Source organism: Pristiophorus japonicus, chromosome 8 (assembly GCF_044704955.1).
Source record: "Pristiophorus japonicus isolate sPriJap1 chromosome 8, sPriJap1.hap1, whole genome shotgun sequence".
Lineage (NCBI taxonomy): Eukaryota > Metazoa > Chordata > Chondrichthyes > Pristiophoridae > Pristiophorus > Pristiophorus japonicus.
This window is the reverse complement of record NC_091984.1, coordinates 175,076,176-175,088,445: the sequence shown is the minus strand read 5'-3', so window position 1 is coordinate 175,088,445 and position 12,270 is coordinate 175,076,176. Positions and strand designations below refer to the sequence as shown.

Genomic DNA, 12,270 nt, shown 5'->3' with positions numbered 1-12,270 from the left:
CAGCAACGCGGGAGGATAAAAATGTCATGCTTTGAGTCTGCTGCTTTTTAGTGTGGGAATGGGTTGAAAGGAGAAGTCTGATTTTAAACCCTATCCCCGAGAACAGGGTTAGAATGTGATAAGTTTAGAGAGCAAAACAAGTTGGTCTGTGGGCGGTGCGGTGCCTTTCGCTTATTGGCAAACGACAATAGCGTTGAGGAGCTTGAGGTGACCACTTGCAAATTTAAAGCCAGTTGAGCAGGCTTTTTGACGCTGGCTGGCATTTGTCTGGATAAAAAGTTAATGTCAGAAGTGGGATTCGAACCCACGCCCCTAGAAAGGGACCAGAATACACCAACCTTTGGTAAGGTAAGGATTAACAGTCCTTGAGTCTGGCGCCTTAGACCACTCGGCCATCCTGACAATGGTCGTGCAGCAGCTGCAGGAAAATGTGCTGCAAATTCTGCACACTTACTGAGCAGCCTCACAATTCTTCCTCCTGTGCAAACACACAACGCACACATTCTTACGACAGGACTTAACAGGCAGCGCCAGTCATTAAGTTCATCATCCCTGCAATGCAACCAACATTCAAACACAGGTATTTCTCGCAACAGCTCGCATTTTGTCAGCTATCGGGTAACATTTTCTGTATTGTATTTCGAAAGCGCCTTTCATGACCGAACGACGTCCCAAGGCGCTTCACAGCCAATGAAGTATTGTAAAAGTGAAGGCACTGTTGCAATGTGGGGAACGCCGCAGCCAGTTTGCACACAGCAAGATCCCACAAACGGCAATGTGATCATGACCAGATAATCTGGTTTTGTCAGTGACGTTGATGTCGGAATAAATATTGAATGAAGGTTGTAACTGCTTCGTTCCAACGTGCACCTAATTACTGGTGTTGCCCTGTGGACCTGTATGCTGCAAAATCATTTCTCGAGAGTTTACCGTCTGCCACTTCAATGGCCTTGATTATTATCTTGCCCAAAGCAAAGTCACATTTCACTCACCGGTCACTAGTTCCAGAACGGAAACTGCTGCCAGTGGTAGCGTGGCCGAGCGGTCTAAGGCGCTGGATTAAGGCTCCAGTCTCTTCGGAGGCGTGGGTTCGAATCCCACCGCTGCCAGAATTTGTGGCGTGTAATATTTGCGCCCCTTCACCGCGAGCCATGAAGCAGTCGGCTCCCGCTGTGTTGTGATATGACTATTTTGGTGTGGAAAAGAGGTTGAGCTGAGAACGGTGCCTTCAGTTTGTTGGCAAACCGTTGAAGAGTTTGATGTTGCCACTTGTAAATTGAAGGCCAGTTCAACAGGCCTTTTGACGCTGGCTGCATTTGTGTGGGGAAAAATGTCACGTCAGAGGTGGGATTGCAACCCACGCCCCGAGAAAGGGACCGGAATTCGCCGACCTTTGGTCAGTTAAGGATTAACAGTCTTTGAGTCTGGCGCCTCACTCCACTCGGCCTTCCTGACACTATTGTGCCCTTGGCCGTAAGCATCAGTCTGAGCATTGAAAGGCCTCGGTCCACCAAGGCATCGACTCTGGCAACTTTCACATGCTAATACCTGACTTGTTTGGCTCTGGTGCCTTTTATACTGGCAAAATGTGTTAATGTCGGAAGTAAACATTGCAAGTAATTCCCTGCCTGAGGAACGGAGCAGATTTGAGCAGCCTTTGTGTGGAAGAAATCTCATTCTTTGACAGTGGTGCCCTTTTTCTGAGAACCACCACTGTCTGCAGTGGGATTGAAAGCCACAGTACGAGAAAGCAACGTGGAATTCAGCAACGCGGGAGGATAAAAATGTCATGCTTTGAGTCTGCTGCTTTTTAGTGTGGGAATGGGTTGAAAGGAGAAGTCTGATTTTAAACCCTATCCCCGAGAACAGGGTTAGAATGTGATAAGTTTAGAGAGCAAAACAAGTTGGTCTGTGGGCGGTGCGGTGCCTTTCGCTTATTGGCAAACGACAATAGCGTTGAGGAGCTTGAGGTGACCACTTGCAAATTTAAAGCCAGTTGAGCAGGCTTTTTGACGCTGGCTGGCATTTGTCTGGATAAAAAGTTAATGTCAGAAGTGGGATTCGAACCCACGCCCCTAGAAAGGGACCAGAATACACCAACCTTTGGTAAGGTAAGGATTAACAGTCCTTGAGTCTGGCGCCTTAGACCACTCGGCCATCCTGACAATGGTCGTGCAGCAGCTGCAGGAAAATGTGCTGCAAATTCTGCACACTTACTGAGCAGCCTCACAATTCTTCCTCCTGTGCAAACACACAACGCACACATTCTTACGACAGGACTTAACAGGCAGCGCCAGTCATTAAGTTCATCATCCCTGCAATGCAACCAACATTCAAACACAGGTATTTCTCGCAACAGCTCGCATTTTGTCAGCTATCGGGTAACATTTTCTGTATTGTATTTCGAAAGCGCCTTTCATGACCGAACGACGTCCCAAGGCGCTTCACAGCCAATGAAGTATTGTAAAAGTGAAGGCACTGTTGCAATGTGGGGAACGCCGCAGCCAGTTTGCACACAGCAAGATCCCACAAACGGCAATGTGATCATGACCAGATAATCTGGTTTTGTCAGTGACGTTGATGTCGGAATAAATATTGAATGAAGGTTGTAACTGCTTCGTTCCAACGTGCACCTAATTACTGGTGTTGCCCTGTGGACCTGTATGCTGCAAAATCATTTCTCGAGAGTTTACCGTCTGCCACTTCAATGGCCTTGATTATTATCTTGCCCAAAGCAAAGTCACATTTCACTCACCGGTCACTAGTTCCAGAACGGAAACTGCTGCCAGTGGTAGCGTGGCCGAGCGGTCTAAGGCGCTGGATTAAGGCTCCAGTCTCTTCGGAGGCGTGGGTTCGAATCCCACCGCTGCCAGAATTTGTGGCGTGTAATATTTGCGCCCCTTCACCGCGAGCCATGAAGCAGTCGGCTCCCGCTGTGTTGTGATATGACTATTTTGGTGTGGAAAAGAGGTTGAGCTGAGAACGGTGCCTTCAGTTTGTTGGCAAACCGTTGAAGAGTTTGATGTTGCCACTTGTAAATTGAAGGCCAGTTCAACAGGCCTTTTGACGCTGGCTGCATTTGTGTGGGGAAAAATGTCACGTCAGAGGTGGGATTGCAACCCACGCCCCGAGAAAGGGACCGGAATTCGCCGACCTTTGGTCAGTTAAGGATTAACAGTCTTTGAGTCTGGCGCCTCACTCCACTCGGCCTTCCTGACACTATTGTGCCCTTGGCCGTAAGCATCAGTCTGAGCATTGAAAGGCCTCGGTCCACCAAGGCATCGACTCTGGCAACTTTCACATGCTAATACCTGACTTGTTTGGCTCTGGTGCCTTTTATACTGGCAAAATGTGTTAATGTCGGAAGTAAACATTGCAAGTAATTCCCTGCCTGAGGAACGGAGCAGATTTGAGCAGCCTTTGTGTGGAAGAAATCTCATTCTTTGACAGTGGTGCCCTTTTTCTGAGAACCACCACTGTCTGCAGTGGGATTGAAAGCCACAGTACGAGAAAGCAACGTGGAATTCAGCAACGCGGGAGGATAAAAATGTCATGCTTTGAGTCTGCTGCTTTTTAGTGTGGGAATGGGTTGAAAGGAGAAGTCTGATTTTAAACCCTATCCCCGAGAACAGGGTTAGAATGTGATAAGTTTAGAGAGCAAAACAAGTTGGTCTGTGGGCGGTGCGGTGCCTTTCGCTTATTGGCAAACGACAATAGCGTTGAGGAGCTTGAGGTGACCACTTGCAAATTTAAAGCCAGTTGAGCAGGCTTTTTGACGCTGGCTGGCATTTGTCTGGATAAAAAGTTAATGTCAGAAGTGGGATTCGAACCCACGCCCCTAGAAAGGGACCAGAATACACCAACCTTTGGTAAGGTAAGGATTAACAGTCCTTGAGTCTGGCGCCTTAGACCACTCGGCCATCCTGACAATGGTCGTGCAGCAGCTGCAGGAAAATGTGCTGCAAATTCTGCACACTTACTGAGCAGCCTCACAATTCTTCCTCCTGTGCAAACACACAACGCACACATTCTTACGACAGGACTTAACAGGCAGCGCCAGTCATTAAGTTCATCATCCCTGCAATGCAACCAACATTCAAACACAGGTATTTCTCGCAACAGCTCGCATTTTGTCAGCTATCGGGTAACATTTTCTGTATTGTATTTCGAAAGCGCCTTTCATGACCGAACGACGTCCCAAGGCGCTTCACAGCCAATGAAGTATTGTAAAAGTGAAGGCACTGTTGCAATGTGGGGAACGCCGCAGCCAGTTTGCACACAGCAAGATCCCACAAACGGCAATGTGATCATGACCAGATAATCTGGTTTTGTCAGTGACGTTGATGTCGGAATAAATATTGAATGAAGGTTGTAACTGCTTCGTTCCAACGTGCACCTAATTACTGGTGTTGCCCTGTGGACCTGTATGCTGCAAAATCATTTCTCGAGAGTTTACCGTCTGCCACTTCAATGGCCTTGATTATTATCTTGCCCAAAGCAAAGTCACATTTCACTCACCGGTCACTAGTTCCAGAACGGAAACTGCTGCCAGTGGTAGCGTGGCCGAGCGGTCTAAGGCGCTGGATTAAGGCTCCAGTCTCTTCGGAGGCGTGGGTTCGAATCCCACCGCTGCCAGAATTTGTGGCGTGTAATATTTGCGCCCCTTCACCGCGAGCCATGAAGCAGTCGGCTCCCGCTGTGTTGTGATATGACTATTTTGGTGTGGAAAAGAGGTTGAGCTGAGAACGGTGCCTTCAGTTTGTTGGCAAACCGTTGAAGAGTTTGATGTTGCCACTTGTAAATTGAAGGCCAGTTCAACAGGCCTTTTGACGCTGGCTGCATTTGTGTGGGGAAAAATGTCACGTCAGAGGTGGGATTGCAACCCACGCCCCGAGAAAGGGACCGGAATTCGCCGACCTTTGGTCAGTTAAGGATTAACAGTCTTTGAGTCTGGCGCCTCACTCCACTCGGCCTTCCTGACACTATTGTGCCCTTGGCCGTAAGCATCAGTCTGAGCATTGAAAGGCCTCGGTCCACCAAGGCATCGACTCTGGCAACTTTCACATGCTAATACCTGACTTGTTTGGCTCTGGTGCCTTTTATACTGGCAAAATGTGTTAATGTCGGAAGTAAACATTGCAAGTAATTCCCTGCCTGAGGAACGGAGCAGATTTGAGCAGCCTTTGTGTGGAAGAAATCTCATTCTTTGACAGTGGTGCCCTTTTTCTGAGAACCACCACTGTCTGCAGTGGGATTGAAAGCCACAGTACGAGAAAGCAACGTGGAATTCAGCAACGCGGGAGGATAAAAATGTCATGCTTTGAGTCTGCTGCTTTTTAGTGTGGGAATGGGTTGAAAGGAGAAGTCTGATTTTAAACCCTATCCCCGAGAACAGGGTTAGAATGTGATAAGTTTAGAGAGCAAAACAAGTTGGTCTGTGGGCGGTGCGGTGCCTTTCGCTTATTGGCAAACGACAATAGCGTTGAGGAGCTTGAGGTGACCACTTGCAAATTTAAAGCCAGTTGAGCAGGCTTTTTGACGCTGGCTGGCATTTGTCTGGATAAAAAGTTAATGTCAGAAGTGGGATTCGAACCCACGCCCCTAGAAAGGGACCAGAATACACCAACCTTTGGTAAGGTAAGGATTAACAGTCCTTGAGTCTGGCGCCTTAGACCACTCGGCCATCCTGACAATGGTCGTGCAGCAGCTGCAGGAAAATGTGCTGCAAATTCTGCACACTTACTGAGCAGCCTCACAATTCTTCCTCCTGTGCAAACACACAACGCACACATTCTTACGACAGGACTTAACAGGCAGCGCCAGTCATTAAGTTCATCATCCCTGCAATGCAACCAACATTCAAACACAGGTATTTCTCGCAACAGCTCGCATTTTGTCAGCTATCGGGTAACATTTTCTGTATTGTATTTCGAAAGCGCCTTTCATGACCGAACGACGTCCCAAGGCGCTTCACAGCCAATGAAGTATTGTAAAAGTGAAGGCACTGTTGCAATGTGGGGAACGCCGCAGCCAGTTTGCACACAGCAAGATCCCACAAACGGCAATGTGATCATGACCAGATAATCTGGTTTTGTCAGTGACGTTGATGTCGGAATAAATATTGAATGAAGGTTGTAACTGCTTCGTTCCAACGTGCACCTAATTACTGGTGTTGCCCTGTGGACCTGTATGCTGCAAAATCATTTCTCGAGAGTTTACCGTCTGCCACTTCAATGGCCTTGATTATTATCTTGCCCAAAGCAAAGTCACATTTCACTCACCGGTCACTAGTTCCAGAACGGAAACTGCTGCCAGTGGTAGCGTGGCCGAGCGGTCTAAGGCGCTGGATTAAGGCTCCAGTCTCTTCGGAGGCGTGGTTTCGAATCCCACCGCTGCCAGAATTTGTGGCGTGTAATATTTGCGCCCCTTCACCGCGAGCCATGAAGCAGTCGGCTCCCGCTGTGTTGTGATATGACTATTTTGGTGTGGAAAAGAGGTTGAGCTGAGAACGGTGCCTTCAGTTTGTTGGCAAACCGTTGAAGAGTTTGATGTTGCCACTTGTAAATTGAAGGCCAGTTCAACAGGCCTTTTGACGCTGGCTGCATTTGTGTGGGGAAAAATGTCACGTCAGAGGTGGGATTGCAACCCACGCCCCTAGAAAGGGACCGGAATTCGCCGACCTTTGGTCAGTTAAGGATTAACAGTCTTTGAGTCTGGCGCCTCACTCCACTCGGCCTTCCTGACACTATTGTGCCCTTGGCCGTAAGCATCAGTCTGAGCATTGAAAGGCCTCGGTCCACCAAGGCATCGACTCTGGCAACTTTCACATGCTAATACCTGACTTGTTTGGCTCTGGTGCCTTTTATACTGGCAAAATGTGTTAATGTCGGAAGTAAACATTGCAAGTAATTCCCTGCCTGAGGAACGGAGCAGATTTGAGCAGCCTTTGTGTGGAAGAAATCTCATTCTTTGACAGTGGTGCCCTTTTTCTGAGAACCACCACTGTCTGCAGTGGGATTGAAAGCCACAGTACGAGAAAGCAACGTGGAATTCAGCAACGCGGGAGGATAAAAATGTCATGCTTTGAGTCTGCTGCTTTTTAGTGTGGGAATGGGTTGAAAGGAGAAGTCTGATTTTAAACCCTATCCCCGAGAACAGGGTTAGAATGTGATAAGTTTAGAGAGCAAAACAAGTTGGTCTGTGGGCGGTGCGGTGCCTTTCGCTTATTGGCAAACGCCAATAGCGTTGAGGAGCTTGAGGTGACCACTTGCAAATTTAAAGCCAGTTGAGCAGGCTTTTTGACGCTGGCTGGCATTTGTCTGGATAAAAAGTTAATGTCAGAAGTGGGATTCGAACCCACGCCCCTAGAAAGGGACCAGAATACACCAACCTTTGGTAAGGTAAGGATTAACAGTCCTTGAGTCTGGCGCCTTAGACCACTCGGCCATCCTGACAATGGTCGTGCAGCAGCTGCAGGAAAATGTGCTGCAAATTCTGCACACTTACTGAGCAGCCTCACAATTCTTCCTCCTGTGCAAACACACAACGCACACATTCTTACGACAGGACTTAACAGGCAGCGCCAGTCATTAAGTTCATCATCCCTGCAATGCAACCAACATTCAAACACAGGTATTTCTCGCAACAGCTCGCATTTTGTCAGCTATCGGGTAACATTTTCTGTATTGTATTTCGAAAGCGCCTTTCATGACCGAACGACGTCCCAAGGCGCTTCACAGCCAATGAAGTATTGTAAAAGTGAAGGCACTGTTGCAATGTGGGGAACGCCGCAGCCAGTTTGCACACAGCAAGATCCCACAAACGGCAATGTGATCATGACCAGATAATCTGGTTTTGTCAGTGACGTTGATGTCGGAATAAATATTGAATGAAGGTTGTAACTGCTTCGTTCCAACGTGCACCTAATTACTGGTGTTGCCCTGTGGACCTGTATGCTGCAAAATCATTTCTCGAGAGTTTACCGTCTGCCACTTCAATGGCCTTGATTATTATCTTGCCCAAAGCAAAGTCACATTTCACTCACCGGTCACTAGTTCCAGAACGGAAACTGCTGCCAGTGGTAGCGTGGCCGAGCGGTCTAAGGCGCTGGATTAAGGCTCCAGTCTCTTCGGAGGCGTGGTTTCGAATCCCACCGCTGCCAGAATTTGTGGCGTGTAATATTTGCGCCCCTTCACCGCGAGCCATGAAGCAGTCGGCTCCCGCTGTGTTGTGATATGACTATTTTGGTGTGGAAAAGAGGTTGAGCTGAGAACGGTGCCTTCAGTTTGTTGGCAAACCGTTGAAGAGTTTGATGTTGCCACTTGTAAATTGAAGGCCAGTTCAACAGGCCTTTTGACGCTGGCTGCATTTGTGTGGGGAAAAATGTCACGTCAGAGGTGGGATTGCAACCCACGCCCCTAGAAAGGGACCGGAATTCGCCGACCTTTGGTCAGTTAAGGATTAACAGTCTTTGAGTCTGGCGCCTCACTCCACTCGGCCTTCCTGACACTATTGTGCCCTTGGCCGTAAGCATCAGTCTGAGCATTGAAAGGCCTCGGTCCACCAAGGCATCGACTCTGGCAACTTTCACATGCTAATACCTGACTTGTTTGGCTCTGGTGCCTTTTATACTGGCAAAATGTGTTAATGTCGGAAGTAAACATTGCAAGTAATTCCCTGCCTGAGGAACGGAGCAGATTTGAGCAGCCTTTGTGTGGAAGAAATCTCATTCTTTGACAGTGGTGCCCTTTTTCTGAGAACCACCACTGTCTGCAGTGGGATTGAAAGCCACAGTACGAGAAAGCAACGTGGAATTCAGCAACGCGGGAGGATAAAAATGTCATGCTTTGAGTCTGCTGCTTTTTAGTGTGGGAATGGGTTGAAAGGAGAAGTCTGATTTTAAACCCTATCCCCGAGAACAGGGTTAGAATGTGATAAGTTTAGAGAGCAAAACAAGTTGGTCTGTGGGCGGTGCGGTGCCTTTCGCTTATTGGCAAACGCCAATAGCGTTGAGGAGCTTGAGGTGACCACTTGCAAATTTAAAGCCAGTTGAGCAGGCTTTTTGACGCTGGCTGGCATTTGTCTGGATAAAAAGTTAATGTCAGAAGTGGGATTCGAACCCACGCCCCTAGAAAGGGACCAGAATACACCAACCTTTGGTAAGGTAAGGATTAACAGTCCTTGAGTCTGGCGCCTTAGACCACTCGGCCATCCTGACAACGGTCGTGCAGCAGCTGCAGGAAAATGTGCTGCAAATTCTGCACACTTACTGAGCAGCCTCACAATTCTTCCTCCTGTGCAAACACACAACGCACACATTCTTACGACAGGACTTAACAGGCAGCGCCAGTCATTAAGTTCATCATCCCTGCAATGCAACCAACATTCAAACACAGGTATTTCTCGCAACAGCTCGCATTTTGTCAGCTATCGGGTAACATTTTCTGTATTGTATTTCGAAAGCGCCTTTCATGACCGAACGACGTCCCAAGGCGCTTCACAGCCAATGAAGTATTGTAAAAGTGAAGGCACTGTTGCAATGTGGGGAACGCCGCAGCCAGTTTGCACACAGCAAGATCCCACAAACGGCAATGTGATCATGACCAGATAATCTGGTTTTGTCAGTGACGTTGATGTCGGAATAAATATTGAATGAAGGTTGTAACTGCTTCGTTCCAACGTGCACCTAATTACTGGTGTTGCCCTGTGGACCTGTATGCTGCAAAATCATTTCTCGAGAGTTTACCGTCTGCCACTTCAATGGCCTTGATTATTATCTTGCCCAAAGCAAAGTCACATTTCACTCACCGGTCACTAGTTCCAGAACGGAAACTGCTGCCAGTGGTAGCGTGGCCGAGCGGTCTAAGGCGCTGGATTAAGGCTCCAGTCTCTTCGGAGGCGTGGTTTCGAATCCCACCGCTGCCAGAATTTGTGGCGTGTAATATTTGCGCCCCTTCACCGCGAGCCATGAAGCAGTCGGCTCCCGCTGTGTTGTGATATGACTATTTTGGTGTGGAAAAGAGGTTGAGCTGAGAACGGTGCCTTCAGTTTGTTGGCAAACCGTTGAAGAGTTTGATGTTGCCACTTGTAAATTGAAGGCCAGTTCAACAGGCCTTTTGACGCTGGCTGCATTTGTGTGGGGAAAAATGTCACGTCAGAGGTGGGATTGCAACCCACGCCCCTAGAAAGGGACCGGAATTCGCCGACCTTTGGTCAGTTAAGGATTAACAGTCTTTGAGTCTGGCGCCTCACTCCACTCGGCCTTCCTGACACTATTGTGCCCTTGGCCGTAAGCATCAGTCTGAGCATTGAAAGGCCTCGGTCCACCAAGGCATCGACTCTGGCAACTTTCACATGCTAATACCTGACTTGTTTGGCTCTGGTGCCTTTTATACTGGCAAAATGTGTTAATGTCGGAAGTAAACATTGCAAGTAATTCCCTGCCTGAGGAACGGAGCAGATTTGAGCAGCCTTTGTGTGGAAGAAATCTCATTCTTTGACAGTGGTGCCCTTTTTCTGAGAACCACCACTGTCTGCAGTGGGATTGAAAGCCACAGTACGAGAAAGCAACGTGGAATTCAGCAACGCGGGAGGATAAAAATGTCATGCTTTGAGTCTGCTGCTTTTTAGTGTGGGAATGGGTTGAAAGGAGAAGTCTGATTTTAAACCCTATCCCCGAGAACAGGGTTAGAATGTGATAAGTTTAGAGAGCAAAACAAGTTGGTCTGTGGGCGGTGCGGTGCCTTTCGCTTATTGGCAAACGCCAATAGCGTTGAGGAGCTTGAGGTGACCACTTGCAAATTTAAAGCCAGTTGAGCAGGCTTTTTGACGCTGGCTGGCATTTGTCTGGATAAAAAGTTAATGTCAGAAGTGGGATTCGAACCCACGCCCCTAGAAAGGGACCAGAATACACCAACCTTTGGTAAGGTAAGGATTAACAGTCCTTGAGTCTGGCGCCTTAGACCACTCGGCCATCCTGACAATGGTCGTGCAGCAGCTGCAGGAAAATGTGCTGCAAATTCTGCACACTTACTGAGCAGCCTCACAATTCTTCCTCCTGTGCAAACACACAACGCACACATTCTTACGACAGGACTTAACAGGCAGCGCCAGTCATTAAGTTCATCATCCCTGCAATGCAACCAACATTCAAACACAGGTATTTCTCGCAACAGCTCGCATTTTGTCAGCTATCGGGTAACATTTTCTGTATTGTATTTCGAAAGCGCCTTTCATGACCGAACGACGTCCCAAGGCGCTTCACAGCCAATGAAGTATTGTAAAAGTGAAGGCACTGTTGCAATGTGGGGAACGCCGCAGCCAGTTTGCACACAGCAAGATCCCACAAACGGCAATGTGATCATGACCAGATAATCTGGTTTTGTCAGTGACGTTGATGTCGGAATAAATATTGAATGAAGGTTGTAACTGCTTCGTTCCAACGTGCACCTAATTACTGGTGTTGCCCTGTGGACCTGTATGCTGCAAAATCATTTCTCGAGAGTTTACCGTCTGCCACTTCAATGGCCTTGATTATTATCTTGCCCAAAGCAAAGTCACATTTCACTCACCGGTCACTAGTTCCAGAACGGAAACTGCTGCCAGTGGTAGCGTGGCCGAGCGGTCTAAGGCGCTGGATTAAGGCTCCAGTCTCTTCGGAGGCGTGGGTTCGAATCCCACCGCTGCCAGAATTTGTGGCGTGTAATATTTGCGCCCCTTCACCGCGAGCCATGAAGCAGTCGGCTCCCGCTGTGTTGTGATATGACTATTTTGGTGTGGAAAAGAGGTTGAGCTGAGAACGGTGCCTTCAGTTTGTTGGCAAACCGTTGAAGAGTTTGATGTTGCCACTTGTAAATTGAAGGCCAGTTCAACAGGCCTTTTGACGCTGGCTGCATTTGTGTGGGGAAAAATGTCACGTCAGAGGTGGGATTGCAACCCACGCCCCTAGAAAGGGACCGGAATTCGCCGACCTTTGGTCAGTTAAGGATTAACAGTCTTTGAGTCTGGCGCCTCACTCCACTCGGCCTTCCTGACACTATTGTGCCCTTGGCCGTAAGCATCAGTCTGAGCATTGAAAGGCCTCGGTCCACCAAGGCATCGACTCTGGCAACTTTCACATGCTAATACCTGACTTGTTTGGCTCTGGTGCCTTTTATACTGGCAAAATGTGTTAATGTCGGAAGTAAACATTGCAAGTAATTCCCTGCCTGAGGAACGGAGCAGATTTGAGCAGCCTTTGTGTGGAAGAAATCTCATTCTTTGACAGTGGTG

At 48.2% G+C, this 12,270-nt stretch overlaps 14 non-coding genes across 14 annotated transcripts; 7 read left to right on the top strand and 7 right to left on the bottom strand.

Moving 5' to 3' along the window:
• Positions 1 to 283: 283 nt before the first annotated feature.
• On the bottom strand, positions 284 to 402 carry trnal-caa (transfer RNA leucine (anticodon CAA)). Its single transcript has 2 exons — positions 365 to 402; positions 284 to 329 (listed from the first exon to the last, which is right to left on the bottom strand). It is a non-coding gene; the product is annotated as a tRNA-Leu (tRNA).
• A 625-nt stretch (positions 403 to 1,027) lies between these two features.
• trnal-aag (transfer RNA leucine (anticodon AAG)) lies at positions 1,028 to 1,109 on the top strand. Its single transcript has one exon. It is a non-coding gene; the product is annotated as a tRNA-Leu (tRNA).
• A 937-nt stretch (positions 1,110 to 2,046) lies between these two features.
• Positions 2,047 to 2,165, bottom strand: trnal-caa (transfer RNA leucine (anticodon CAA)). The gene is made up of 2 exons: positions 2,128 to 2,165; positions 2,047 to 2,092 (listed from the first exon to the last, which is right to left on the bottom strand). It is a non-coding gene; the product is annotated as a tRNA-Leu (tRNA).
• Positions 2,166 to 2,790: 625 nt separating this feature from the next.
• On the top strand, positions 2,791 to 2,872 carry trnal-aag (transfer RNA leucine (anticodon AAG)). The gene has a single exon. It is a non-coding gene; the product is annotated as a tRNA-Leu (tRNA).
• A 937-nt stretch (positions 2,873 to 3,809) lies between these two features.
• trnal-caa (transfer RNA leucine (anticodon CAA)) lies at positions 3,810 to 3,928 on the bottom strand. The gene is made up of 2 exons: positions 3,891 to 3,928; positions 3,810 to 3,855 (listed from the first exon to the last, which is right to left on the bottom strand). It is a non-coding gene; the product is annotated as a tRNA-Leu (tRNA).
• Positions 3,929 to 4,553: 625 nt separating this feature from the next.
• On the top strand, positions 4,554 to 4,635 carry trnal-aag (transfer RNA leucine (anticodon AAG)). The gene has a single exon. It is a non-coding gene; the product is annotated as a tRNA-Leu (tRNA).
• A 937-nt stretch (positions 4,636 to 5,572) lies between these two features.
• Positions 5,573 to 5,691, bottom strand: trnal-caa (transfer RNA leucine (anticodon CAA)). Its single transcript has 2 exons — positions 5,654 to 5,691; positions 5,573 to 5,618 (listed from the first exon to the last, which is right to left on the bottom strand). It is a non-coding gene; the product is annotated as a tRNA-Leu (tRNA).
• A 625-nt stretch (positions 5,692 to 6,316) lies between these two features.
• trnal-aag (transfer RNA leucine (anticodon AAG)) lies at positions 6,317 to 6,398 on the top strand. The gene has a single exon. It is a non-coding gene; the product is annotated as a tRNA-Leu (tRNA).
• A 937-nt stretch (positions 6,399 to 7,335) lies between these two features.
• trnal-caa (transfer RNA leucine (anticodon CAA)) lies at positions 7,336 to 7,454 on the bottom strand. Its single transcript has 2 exons — positions 7,417 to 7,454; positions 7,336 to 7,381 (listed from the first exon to the last, which is right to left on the bottom strand). It is a non-coding gene; the product is annotated as a tRNA-Leu (tRNA).
• A 625-nt stretch (positions 7,455 to 8,079) lies between these two features.
• Positions 8,080 to 8,161, top strand: trnal-aag (transfer RNA leucine (anticodon AAG)). The gene has a single exon. It is a non-coding gene; the product is annotated as a tRNA-Leu (tRNA).
• A 937-nt stretch (positions 8,162 to 9,098) lies between these two features.
• trnal-caa (transfer RNA leucine (anticodon CAA)) lies at positions 9,099 to 9,217 on the bottom strand. Its single transcript has 2 exons — positions 9,180 to 9,217; positions 9,099 to 9,144 (listed from the first exon to the last, which is right to left on the bottom strand). It is a non-coding gene; the product is annotated as a tRNA-Leu (tRNA).
• A 625-nt stretch (positions 9,218 to 9,842) lies between these two features.
• trnal-aag (transfer RNA leucine (anticodon AAG)) lies at positions 9,843 to 9,924 on the top strand. Its single transcript has one exon. It is a non-coding gene; the product is annotated as a tRNA-Leu (tRNA).
• Positions 9,925 to 10,861: 937 nt separating this feature from the next.
• trnal-caa (transfer RNA leucine (anticodon CAA)) lies at positions 10,862 to 10,980 on the bottom strand. The gene is made up of 2 exons: positions 10,943 to 10,980; positions 10,862 to 10,907 (listed from the first exon to the last, which is right to left on the bottom strand). It is a non-coding gene; the product is annotated as a tRNA-Leu (tRNA).
• Positions 10,981 to 11,605: 625 nt separating this feature from the next.
• On the top strand, positions 11,606 to 11,687 carry trnal-aag (transfer RNA leucine (anticodon AAG)). The gene has a single exon. It is a non-coding gene; the product is annotated as a tRNA-Leu (tRNA).
• Positions 11,688 to 12,270: the final 583 nt, after the last annotated feature.